The sequence below is a fragment of the Syngnathoides biaculeatus genome, unplaced genomic scaffold, assembly GCF_019802595.1.
Source record: "Syngnathoides biaculeatus isolate LvHL_M unplaced genomic scaffold, ASM1980259v1 ctg93_pilon_pilon, whole genome shotgun sequence".
NCBI classification, from domain to species: domain Eukaryota; kingdom Metazoa; phylum Chordata; class Actinopteri; order Syngnathiformes; family Syngnathidae; genus Syngnathoides; species Syngnathoides biaculeatus.
The window spans coordinates 20221-33537 of record NW_026907537.1 but is presented as its reverse complement, the minus strand read 5'-3'; the positions used below and the strand labels follow the sequence as shown (position 1 = coordinate 33537).

The 13317-nt window shown below is 41.9% G+C and overlaps 3 non-coding genes across 3 annotated transcripts; 1 reads left to right on the top strand and 2 right to left on the bottom strand.

The window, feature by feature from the left end:
- Positions 1-6467: 6467 nt before the first annotated feature.
- On the bottom strand, positions 6468-6539 carry trnae-uuc (transfer RNA glutamic acid (anticodon UUC)). The gene has a single exon. It is a non-coding gene; the product is annotated as a tRNA-Glu (tRNA).
- Positions 6540-10105: 3566 nt separating this feature from the next.
- On the bottom strand, positions 10106-10177 carry trnae-cuc (transfer RNA glutamic acid (anticodon CUC)). Its single transcript has one exon. It is a non-coding gene; the product is annotated as a tRNA-Glu (tRNA).
- A 2275-nt stretch (positions 10178-12452) lies between these two features.
- On the top strand, positions 12453-12524 carry trnag-ucc (transfer RNA glycine (anticodon UCC)). Its single transcript has one exon. It is a non-coding gene; the product is annotated as a tRNA-Gly (tRNA).
- The last annotated feature ends 793 nt before the right edge of the window (positions 12525-13317 follow it).

Genomic DNA, 13317 nt, shown 5'->3' with positions numbered 1-13317 from the left:
GAGTGGCTTTGTCAGATTGGAGACACTGGCTAGAGGGTGATCAGGTCCTATTTATCGTGTTAACTGACCATACAACAGAAAACCATAGAAAAGAAAACCCCATGCGCAATTGTAGATTCTTGATTGGGAAAAGGCAAAATCCAATATCGGATTAATTCTGCCTGAAGCCTGTTGGTCTCAGTCTTCACATGGGAAATTGAGACCCAGGTAAAAGACGCACTGAAGGACACTCGCAGCCACAGATGACAGGCTGTATGTCGGTCCTCCACAGAGGGGTCGGGATCGCAACCCAATCGGTGATAGAGCAACACTTTTAGAGGCCAAACATCAAAAAGGACATCAGGGAGTACGTCACCACGCTTCATGTTTGTTCACGAATAAACCTTAATGTAAACGTCCCTCAGGGGAGTTGCGATCGCTTTCCGTTTGTTGAGGGCCGTCGTCCAATATATCATTGGACTTTGTGACCGGGTTGCTGGCTTTCCAGGGCCACACCACTGTCTGCACGGTGGCAGATCATTCTTCCAAAATGGTAAGGCAAGGCAAATTTATTTGTGTAGCGTATTTCATACACGAGGTAACTCACTGTGCTTTAGATAATTAAAAGCATTTGAAAACAAAGAGATAAAACATTTAAAATGGGATAAAAACAATAAAAATGACAAACAATATATATATGTGAAAGACAAAACCGAGTACAGTGCAAGTAATATGATTAAAAAGTGGATATACTCTAAAAAGCATGAAAAAAGAAGAGTTTTCTACCTGGATTTAAAAACATTCACACTTGGGGCTGAACTCACATCTGTGGGCAATTTACCATAATTTCTCAATCATAATGCGCAAATTTTTCCAAAAATATTCTCAAAAAGTTAATAGAGCACATTATATTTAGGTCCATATACATTTCGATATGATATTCGATGTTTTATGTTACACATTCATATATATGACAGTAATGCTCTCAGACCTCCTCGGGGAGCTTGCATGTTACGATCGTTAGCGTAGCATGTTTGTTGCTACGTCACCAAAGATCAGAAACGACCCCCGTGAGTTCGTTTTAACTTAAACTAAACCAAAAACTGTCAACGACAACGGCCAGTTGTGCAGCTGCTTTTAAATAAAATGTCATCTCTCATCTCAATGACGGCGCAAACCCGGAAATAGCGCGATAGTCCAAAACAACGACAGATCAATGATTTCAGGTGGGTATCAAAACAACGTGAGCTCAAATGACGTAATACGAGCGTCATGGGCACATTTGAAAAAAAAAAAAAAGGAGCGCACACTCAATTGAAATGGTCGCTTTTTAAAAAATGTGCCCATTACGCTCGTTTCTACATAGCTTGAGCTCACATAGTTTTGATAGCCACCTGACGCCAAAGCTGCGATGGATTGGAGCCGAATGGGGTGGGGGGGCTGTGCTGCGCTGCCCTAGCCAAAATCTTCGATTAAAAAAATGTTTCTTCACAAACGCCATGGATAGCACAGATGATGACATGCGGTGGGAGCAAGATTGGATGTTCATGATGCAATGCAAGAGGCACCAGAACTGTACCAAATCATCAATGATGAGTTCCACAGCGACGCACCAAATGTAACTTCGATGGATCTTTTTTCGGATTGGAGATGAGTCGGATGCTTCTTTTGAAGGCTTGGCCAAGGATGTGTAATGTAGTGGATAAAAGGCTCTCTCCACAAACATTTTATGTATAAATATTTAATACAAAAGAGTGTTAGTTTATAGTTTTAAGCCTCTAATATGTGTTACCAACAGTATTAATAAAATGTTGTGCCATCATTGAGCAACGATGACACAGACTGACCAAAAAAATTCTTGGGATCAAGTTTGGTCAGGATGGTGGAGGGAAAACAGACTGGGGCGACGTGAAAAGGAAAGTTAGAAAAAGACTGGGGTTCGGGCAACTGAGATTTTATCTTTGCCATTATTAATTGGTTCTGTTTTTACCCCAATAAGAAATTGTACTTTTAGATCTGGATCGTGCCATCTTTTACTTCCTTTTGTCACGAGCATGTGGCAAGGGACAGGACCCACAAGCAGGACTCCGGGGCAAGGACATGATGTTGAGGGTGGTTTTAATTCAGGCAGATGTCGTACAGAGCTCATCGGTCCAAAAAGTCGGAAGCACAAAAACACGTGGCAAAAAGTGAAAGTCCAATAATCCGAAACAAGGTCTGAAGTCGGAGGCAAAGCTTGGAAGGCAGAGGCACAAAAATGCAAGGCTACAGGCAAGGTCCGAAAACATGAAACAAGGTCCGATGACTACGTGACAAAACTTGGAAAGATGAAAAAAAACCTGACTTGACTATGGTGGCATTGGAATGCTGTAACAAGGGGAATAGACTACAATAAAGTTGTGTACTCACACACAATGATGCAGTGTCCAACACACACAAACACAACGAACGAGCAAATCCAAGAGACGTACTCAAGGCTAAAATTCCTGGTCAAATTAGCGTCCATACGGCGCAGGTGTGGGGCTTCTGCTCGTGGCAGCTGCGCTCAGGGCAGTGGCTTGGCCATGCTCCTGACACCTCTTGGGTCCAAGTGGGTAAGACTCAGGAGGGACATTTTGAAGAGGACAAAAGTGTGCCGAACTTCCAGATCTTCTTGGGGAGCAGATACTCATCCATCCATCTTTGAAACACATTCATCCCCTTGAGTCATCCAAAAAGCCGAGCATGGCACTGATCACAACAGATCAAATCACGACACCATTTTTCAAAGGTACAGTGGGGGGTCAAACCCATGCTCTTCAGTTTACAAGAATGACCCCTTACCACTTGTCCACTGCACCTGGTAAATGTTGGTACTACACTTGATCATAGCCAAAAGGCCAAGAAAGAGGACCAGTCAACAAGACAAAGTTGCAGATATACGTTCTGATTTATGATCTAAATTAACGAGTCACATCTGGACACGTCAAACAGCAATGATGGATTATTTAGACCAGATGTCAGCAACCCAATGGCGAAAGAGCCATATTGGACCAAAAATATAAAAAACAAATCTGTCTCGCGGCGTAACGGTGGATTCAGCTTGTTAAGCATTGACCTCCGCAGTTCTGAGGTCTCAAGTTCAATCCCTGACCTGCCTCGATGCAGTTTGAATGTTCTCCCGTACGTGTGTGGATTTTCTCCCACATTCCAAAAAGTTGCAACATTAGTTGGACACTTGAAATTCCCCCTCTGTGTGGTTGTGAGTGTGACTGTTTGTCTCTTTGTGCCCTGCGATTGGCAGGCAACCAATTGAGGGTGTACCCTGCCTCCTGCCTGTTGACAGCTGGGATAAGCTTCAGCACCCCCTGCGACCCTCGTGAGGATAAGTGGCAAAGAAAATGGATGGATGGAATAACTATATTTAAATCAATGAACCCTCGTTTTACACAAACTCACATTCATTAAACTATGGAAAAAAAAAAAAAAGACAGCGAGTCGGCACATCCTTACACGAAATGTGTTGCGGTCACACGTTAAACTTTGGTAAACCTCTCCTTGACAGATGTTTAGTTTTTTTGTTTATTTATTATTCTCAAATAAGTCCAATACATATTTAAATAATATTAATAATAATAATAATAATAATAAACCACTGTGATACCCTTTAGATAACAGAAGTGTGTTGCAGCCACATGTTAACCTACGCAAACATCACTGTGACCTTCGGTTTTTTTCTTTTTTTAAATACGCATTGGACTCATTTGAGAACAATGTATATTAAAAAAAAAAAAAAAACATCTGTTGGGGAGAGGTTCACCGAAGTTTAACGTGTGGCCGCAACACACTTCCCTGTTTATTTATTTATTTATTCACGTGGTTCTCAAATGATCCAACTTGCCATGATGAGTATTTCTTGGGAATTTGAGATTGAGAAGAATAATTCCTCCCTGAAATGAAGTGATCGCTACACAGTTGTGTGTATTTGGTTGGGCAGCATCCATCATGTTTATTTGCCATCATCCATTAATCTTTTCTCGTCATTTCAGCTGGTATTCCATAGAATGATCTCTTTGAATATCTGTCTCATCTGTTGTAAAAACCAACAGCACAACAAGTCTCGTCCATTGTGGATATTCTGCTCCGGTTCAATGTGCCCCACACTGTCGAGCTGCTCTTTTTGACCGGCAATCTGGCGCCGTGAAAATGATGACGTCACATGCACGAGTTCTATACTGGATGCTGTCACATTTGTATCGACATTGTTCCGTTTGACTTATCGGCTGATTGGTGCAAGCAGGATGGCTGCGTTCATCAGGCTTCAATCCAAAATGTCCCATCATCGTGGTGGCATTAGGCTTTCAACCTTATTCTCTGAATGCCACTTTTTAAAGTCTTTCTCATCGTGTGAAATATTGTGCAATAAAGACTTGTGTTTTCAATCCATCAGTTCACTTCCAACTGGGAAAAAAAATCCTCTCTTCAATGATCTGTCCATTTAAAATCACTGTAAGTACCCAGAAAGGTGCCAGTACAGATCAGCACTTTGATAAACACCAATGATCATAAAATTTGACCAAATACCAAATGTGTCTTGGAGTCTGATCCAGGCACGAAACAGCGGAGCCGATTTCCTTTCAGACGGGTACAAAAGTACATACAAAGAAGCTGAAGGTACAGCAGAGTGGTGCAGCGGGTGCATGCTGGGCCCATAACCCAGAGGTTGATGGATCAAAACCATCCTCTGCTTTCAGACTCTCAGTTATGATTCTTTGACAGTGAGAAATAAAAACTTGTCTTCTCAATGGCTTTGGGCCACTTCCTAAAATCACTTTTGTCTAAAGATAGACACATTTACAGTATCTTACTGGCAATCTTTTCAGTCTGCACAGGGTCACTGGTTTTCTTGGTCTGCATGTCATCATGTCGAGCATGCAAATCTCAGCATGTTCCACCAAGGTAACCACGCCTACAAGTAATTGTTCATGTTCGACCCATTTAAAGATTAAAAATACAATTACATACTGAACACATTATACATCTGCCAAACACTGCATGAAATATTTGGTTGTAAGAAACAAAAGTCCTCCCAAAGTGAAGAACGTCACTTATTGTTGATATTCATCATGAAACATGATCACTCTCACTTTGCAAATGTCGATCTCCTCACAATCCTATTTTGAACCATTGGATGCAAATAATATAGAGTAGTGTTCAAAATAATACCAAACCAATGTCACTAACCATATTAATGCACATTTTTAGTTTATTTTTTATTGCGACTGTTCAAACAACGGTGGTGCAGCTGTCGAGCATTGCCCTAACAGTTCTGAGGAGCGGGATTCAAAACCCGGCCCCTGCCTGTATGGAAATTCCAAAAACATTCAAGCATTCATTGAAGACTCAAAATTCCTCTGAGGTGTGATTGTGAGTGCGACTGTTGTCTGTCTCCATGTGCCCTGCCCTGATTGGCTGGCAACCAGTTCAGGGTGTACCCTGCCCGTCATGTTTAGCTTCTTCCATTTTCTCATGATTGCTCCAGCAGTGGACCTTTTTTCACCAAGCTGCTTGGCAATTTCTCCATAGCCCTTTCCAGCCGTGTGGAGTTGTACAATTTTGTGGGGTGGACAGGTGTCTTGATGCAGCTAACAACCTCACACAGGTGCATCTGATTCAGGATAATACATGGACTTTTAAAGGCGGACTAACAGGTCTTTGAGGGTCAGAATTCTCGCTGCTAGACAGGTGTTCAAATACTTATTTGCAGCTGTATCACACAAATAAATAGTTAAAAAACATACATTGTGATTTCTAGATTTTTCTTTTGAGATTATCTCTCTCATAGTTGACATGCACCTACGATGAAAATTTCAGACCCCTCCATGATTTCTAAGTCGGATAACTTGCAAAATGGCAGGGTGTACAAATGCTTATTTTCTTCACGGTAAATGTTGGACGTGTGCCTATTCAGGGAAATCCAATGACTTGCGTGTGTGCCTGCAGACTTCTATGTCGTCCGGCAAGACTGGTGCATCGATGCACACATTGAACTCATTTCACCCAAAAAGTTGAATCCAGGCCTTTTGGTTGAAAAACACAAATTCCGACTTGTTGGCCATGTGGGACATCTCTTTGGTTTTTATTTTCCACACTATGGGAGATGTACAGTTGCGGTAGAGTTTTGCATTCAGAAGATTCACATACTGGAAATTGAACCTGGCCGTCCAGGGTGAAACAAGAATCACAAGACCATATGAGACACGATGTTTCTTACACTCATTTTTTTTAATTCTTTATTTTCTTTCAAGCGTCAGCCAATCATAACAGTATTGAGGTTTCAGTCCCATCGGGGTAAATGGGAGCAAATGAAAAACAGTTATCCTGAAAGGGATATTAGATGGGGCACTTTTGCTGTACAAAACACTGATTCCTCTTAATTTTGTTTAACCAATTGTGTTGGGAACTTTCAGCATGTAAATCAAAGACTAAACTACAGAGTCCTGTCAACATTCCCATACCGGGAGTTGACCCCGGGACACCTGGGTGAAAACCAGGAATCCTGACCGCTAGACCATATGGGACACATGTTGCCAAAAATTCTTCACAGTTTTTATTACATACATTACATAAGACGGGCCAGAAGAATCCCAATAAAAACTAGAAATCCAAACTTCCAAACCAAATGGAAAATCTGTGGAGGTCCCTGCCACTTATTATTTCTGAAATAGATTTATTTTTTCCCAGGCCCAATATGTTGGAAACATTCTGCATGATGAAAGCCAAAATGGTGGAATACAGGAATTATTCTCACACAGTGCTCCTGCGGTAAATGGAGAAACCTGGGCCACTTGATCATGTAAGAAATGCCTTTTTTTTGTTGTTGTTTTTTTTTCCAACAAATATCGTCCTCATGCTTAGTTGGCAGTTTTCCACATGAATGTTCACGCCAAATAGGTGGATTGTAAGGGGGGCGAGATTGCTGTCATGTTAAAAGTCGGAGCTCGTTCGCTGGGTGAAGATCTCTTCCATTATATTGGAACTCAGGTGATGAAAGCTTTGCAGGTGGCAAAGTCTAAATGACGGAATTTAGTAATAAGAATAAGTAAAATTCCCATAATAGTAGTTCCACCAAGGCCACCAGGGTGAAAAGCGGAAATCATGACAACTTGAACAGATGGCATTTATTGAGGTGTGACTTCAATTTCATTTCAGAAATTTTCCTCACTTTATTTTAAGCACATCGCTGCATGCATTGAGCTCATTTAACCAAAACTGGTGGGGGGACCACTTTAACCAAATTTGTCACTTATGATTTGGTATTCCTATTATTTATCTTCTTGCCTGCCAGAAAATAGACCAAGTACTCTCCTGCCTGTCTCTCTGATCACCTTGGGTGTTGTGGTCCAGTCTTCTGAGAGCACCTCCTGTCCACCAACAGCCTGTCTCACCTCTTTCTGAGAAGCCACACAACACTCTTCCTGTCTCAGCTTCTACCACAAGGTTCTTTGTTCTGCCTTTGTCTTATTATTCTCCCTCCGCACCACCAAAGTCATTTTTCACACCACCATCCGATGCTGTTCCCTGCCACGACCTTACAGGTCAGATGACTTCTTCTGTAATCCACCTGCGTGCACCCTATGTTATTGCCTCTTCTGGAAGAAACTGTTCATGACAGCCATTTCCATCTTTTTTCACCAAGTCTAAAACCATCTGTCCATCATGTTTCTTAACCTAATGCTGGACTTTCCCTTTATTTCTTCATCACTCCTGCTTCTTTCACCAACATGTCCATTACAATCTCAACCAATCACAACTCTCTCTGTGTCTAAGATGCCCACAACAACTTCATCGAGTTCCTTCCAGGATTTCTCTTTCACCTCTAGGTCACATCCTACTTGTGGGGCACAGCGACTCATGACATTTATACACTCCATCTCCATGGCAATTGGGATGCGGTCAAATGAAAGGAGCAAGCTTGAACCGTGCAGGTACCACAAGATCACAAGTGTGTATGTGTGAAACTGCGTACAGGTCTCTCTGGCTCAGTTGATAAAGCATGAGACTATTAATCTCAGGGTCGTGGAATTGAACCCCATGTGGGGAGATAGATTTTCAGATCCAATGTTATCTATAATATGACTACATGACACTCAAATTCAAGTTTCAACCTCACCAATTCATTTGATAATCTCCAAGACATTCTCAAATATCTGCCCTTAAAAATTACCCTCCTCCATTTCTCTTCCCTTTGACACCATGGTAAACTCATCGAAATCTGCATTCGACCCACAGCAACTGAATTTCCCCTGGCACCCTGCAGGTTTACGGTGCCAGGCCCGCACTGGCTTAAGGCGGTATAGCCAGTGAATATGGATTAATTTAGATGAAAATATAAATTCTTCCATCCATTTTCTTCGCCACTTATCCTCACGAGGGTCGTGGGGAGATCTTGAGGTAATCCCAGCTGTCATCGGGCAGTCGGCAGGGTACACCCTGAACTGGTTGCAGGGAACGTCAAGACAAACAGCTGCACTCACAATGACACCAAGGGGCAATTTTAGAGTGTCCGATTAATGTTGCAATTTTTGGAAAGTGGGAGGAGTGCCTGGAAGAAACCAATGCAGGCACAGGAAGAACACGCAAACTCCAAACAGGTGGGTCTGGGATTGAACCCGGAACCTCGGAACTGTGAATCCAATGCTTTACCAGGCTGATCCACCGTGTTGCCAAAAACTTGTATATTTGTTATGCAAAGTTTTAAAATGGAAGCACGCGCCAACAATAGAGTGCATGTAACTGAGAATTTGCATTGTATTGGTTTAGTGAGACAAGGTCAAACATCAGTCAATCCCAAACATTGTCCATGTTTACATACTTGTTAAAACCCATTCAATCACTAATATTTCCTGACCTGGAATCAAACGCAGGCAGCAACAGTGAGAGAAATGAATTGTAACCACTAGTCCATCAGGGAATGACTTGTGTTCTCGCGAGTGTCCATTAGCTGCATATCTGGCACGAGAAATGCTATGATTATGAAGGTGCATCTCCCAGGGTGAGTCGCAACCTTTGCAGTCTGATTGTGCTCATCCATTTGAATTCATAAAATATGAGAATCTTGACTGTGCAGTCTCCTGATTTCATGTCAAAACCAAAGTTTGATGTCTTAATGTATTGTATTTGATGACTATGTACTTGTTAAAAATTTATTGATTGTGAAGTTTGCAAGAGTCTACTCATGTAAAATACTGCTTGAATGCATTATATTATACGTGGCTGTTTCAGTATGACATTGTTGAGCAGGACACTTCTTTTGTGTGTACTGAATCTTTCGATTCAGTTCATGAAAAAGGTTCCTCCACCAAACTGTAAATTTTAACAAAATCATTCAAGTCCCACCTCATTGTTCATGATCCCTCCGCGAACTTCCCATTCACGGAAAGGTTACATGCGTTGTTGCCATCTAAAAGATGGTTAGCATGGAGAGGCTGCACAATTGCGTTGACTGGCTCCGAGTGCATGCTCAAATGCCCACAATCCTTTGCGGCAAAGCACTTGACAAACCCGAGAAATAACGAAAAGGCTGAGCATCTGTACGTGATTCGATTGTCTTTATGCATTTAAAGCTGAGACTCTTGGATTATATTTACTGTAGTTGAGGGGTTATCAATTGAATTATTATGAAAAAGTGGCACTTTTAATTTGATGTGCTAATCAGTCATCCACCGTGTTGCCTCAACTGAACTCATTCTTGTTCATTCAACATTTTAAATCTCTTTCTGGTGAGGAGACAGATTCAAAACTAGATTGCACAAATCAGAAATTATCACTTAATTTTATAATCTTTTCACTTCCAAGACTTTCTCAAATATTCTTCCTTTCAAACAACCCCTTTTACTGCATTTCTCTTCCCATCTACATACACCATGTTCAATTAGTCACAAGCCGTGTTCGAGCAACAGTACTTGAATTTTCAGGTTTACAGTGGACGGCTTGGATGTGGTAACACAGGAGACCATGCGGTATGGATGAAAACATATATTTTTTTGGCAAAGTTTTAAACTGGTCACTGACATTGTGCTCTGCATTCATCCTGCTGTGTGACCCATCAACTATTTACACCGAACTGGTCGAGAACCAAATGAGATTCCCTGACCGGGAATCAAACCCGGGCCACAGCAGTGAGAGTGCTGAATCCTAACCACTAGACCATCTGGGACATCTGTACATTCCATGCTCCATGCAAGCCTCTGAGCCATGCGAAGATAAGTGGTACACTTGCGATGCCAGAATTGTTGATTCTTGTTGTCTCCGAGACCTGATTTTGTGAATTACACTTTCAAAAAGTCATGCATACTTGTGTATGGGACAAATTATTTGAGATGTGAAAATCAGCAGGTTTAGTTTGAAAAGAACGACCAAACCTTCAAATTGGGGGTGTGTTGGGTAGGATTTTATGGCATTTTCTTTCATGAATTTTCTTTGTGTTTTAAGCACAGATCTCCAAAAATCCAACAACTCGATCGAATCAGCATTGTCTGTCAGAGATCAAAGATATTCAAAGTCTCAGCTGACCTTAACTCACTGATTAAACCCCACTTTTTCATGGTGTGCTTAGGATTCAAATGACTGTGTCAGTGTCACACACAGGGCCCAAATCTGAACCATCCAACCATTTTCTGTGGTGCTTATCCTCACCAGGGTTGCGGGAGTGCTGGAGCCTTTCTCAGCTGTTAACGGGCAGGAGGCGAGGTACTCCCTGGACTAGTTGCCAGCAAATTAGAGGGCACAGGGAGACAGACAACCAATCGCACTCACAATCACACCTCAGGACAATTTAGAGTGTCCAATTAATGCATGTTTTTGGAAGATGAAGTGCCCGGAGAAAAGCCAAGCAGGCACAGGGAGAACATGCAAACTCCACACAGGGAGGGCCGGGATTTAACCTGGGTCCTCAGAACTGTGAGACCAAAGCTTTCCAGATGCACCACCATGGCACCCAAATTCTGAACCACCCTTTCACATTTGTGGAATCAACTGGTCAATCGCAATCGACACATTGAGCACCCCTGCTCTAAATTGACCCAAAGTGTGATTGTGAGTGTGGCTGTTGTTCGTCTCTATGTGCCCTGCGATTGGCTGGCAACCAGTTCAGGGTGTACCCTGTCTCATGGCTGTTCATAGCTGGGATAGGCTCCAACACTCCAGTGATCCTTGTGAGGACAAGCGGCTCAGAAAATGAAAATGAAATAAATGTCATGACCATAAAGTCAATATTTTCTTCTGTTGATTAAGATTAAATTCAAGGCTCAAGAAAAACATGACGATTGGATTGATGTGGACCACGTGACCAAAAGTAATTATTGAAAACCAACACAGTTCACATTCAAGCGAATCTATTCATAATTGTTGTTTGGTGCGTCCATATGTTATCATCATTAATTTATATGTTCCACCGCAAATTTGAATTGGAGGCGAGAGAATGAGGTCCTCTCTCCTGGAGTTTGGCATCACTTTCAGCCTTGAATTGGCTAACGTTGTGGTTGCCTCCTGCCTATCTGAGTGTTTTCAATTTATGTTAGGAGGTTCCAAGGTGTTTTGTACCGGATTTGCTTTTTGATTGTATTTATTTTTTGTTTTAGGTCAGCTCAGGTACGTGAATTTTGTCGTCTTTGTTTTTATCAATTTTAAATTGTGCTGCCTCCGCCATGTCCGCTGTCTCTGCCAGCATGTGGAGGCACCACAGTGTGCTTTTTTATTTTGACATCGTTTATGGATAGGTTTCAAATGACGTCACCACAGTCCTTAGACCAATCGGATAAATTAACGATCGAAAAAAACTTCATGCTTCACCTATCACCTGTGTTCTCTGACCTCAATGACACACAAGATGGCGTAATTGGAAACCTGTCCATTGGCTGAGTAGATATTGCACGGTGAAAGGCCAATCTATGAAGGTGAGAGATGAGGACGTGATCTGGAATTGTACCTGGAGAGTCCCCATTCAACAATGGCAGGACTAACACTTGGAAATACAAGAACAGCCGCCCTTTTCATGGCTTTTAATCAGAGATTCCTTGTATGTTTTAACTTTTAAAATCATTCCCTTTTAGTGTTTCAACAATAAACGCATAAAGTCAAATATTAGAGCCCAAAGTGTTTTATTCTTTCTTCAAACGTGTTTTTCCATCCAAGAATGTGGCTTACCCTTTTTAAAATTCGACAAACAGTGGAAGGATATGTGGCCACTCCTGTCACTTTGGAGTGGCTCTGATGAAAATGAAAATGATGGCGTTGCTATTTTAATAAATAACACCCATGTTGAGGTGAAGGGGAGGACAGTGGTGAAAGAGTGCTGACAGGTAAGATCGTTTTCCTGACTGGCAGACCATATGGGACACTCATTGGTGTCTCTACCATTTACAATGTTTTATACCAATGCTTGAAACAAAAACTTGAAAGTTATATTCACAGGAGTAAAAATAGGTTTCAGGGCATTGGTGGTATAGTGGTTAGCATAGCTGCCTTCCAAGCAGTTGACCTGGGTTCGATTCCCAGCCAATGCATTGCTTTACCAAAATCTCACCTTATATGGACCGGATGAAACTCCTGTGGTGATCATTGCATCTGGAGACTTTTTTTTTTTTCCTGGCCACCCCTCCGTCAGCGCTCCGTTACTTCGGCTGATTGACAATGGTCTACAGTCCCTTAGCTAATCGGGATAGAACACATGATGTGCGGTTTCCCTTCGCAAATTTGGCCACAGAACACAATACGCATTCATACACTGTAAAAAAAAAAAGCCTGCTACACTGTAAAAAAATGCAAATAGAGCAATAGCGAAGGAACACTGTATTTGAGAACATGCATGGTTTGTTCAACGAATCACAAAACTGCAGAACATTATCTTGAACACTATTTACAAATATAAGTTATATACAGTAGCTATCTAAACAGTCGCTGAAACATATAATGTGAACGAACGTGAGCGAGAAGAGAATTTAAGAATGAAGCACAGCTGAAGTAGATGTATTGAAGGAGAAACATGAACAAAAGCAAGAGGGAAAGAATCAGCTTCATTGGCCAAGTGTGTAAAAACACACAAGGAATTTTTTCTCTGGCAGTCGGTGCTACCCTGGCACGAAAGAACAACAGAGCAGCAAGAACAAGGTCCACGTCGGCTCGGCCATCAATGAAAGCGCTGAGGTGAGTCTATGTGTACCGTGGAGGTCAAGACACACCGAACTCACCCTGTTTATTCGTGATGACACGCCCAGCTTGCCCATGACTGGCTGCATATGATCACGGTATATTGCTTGGCCAATTAGTGGCACGAGTAATTTAGTGCGCTCACTTGTC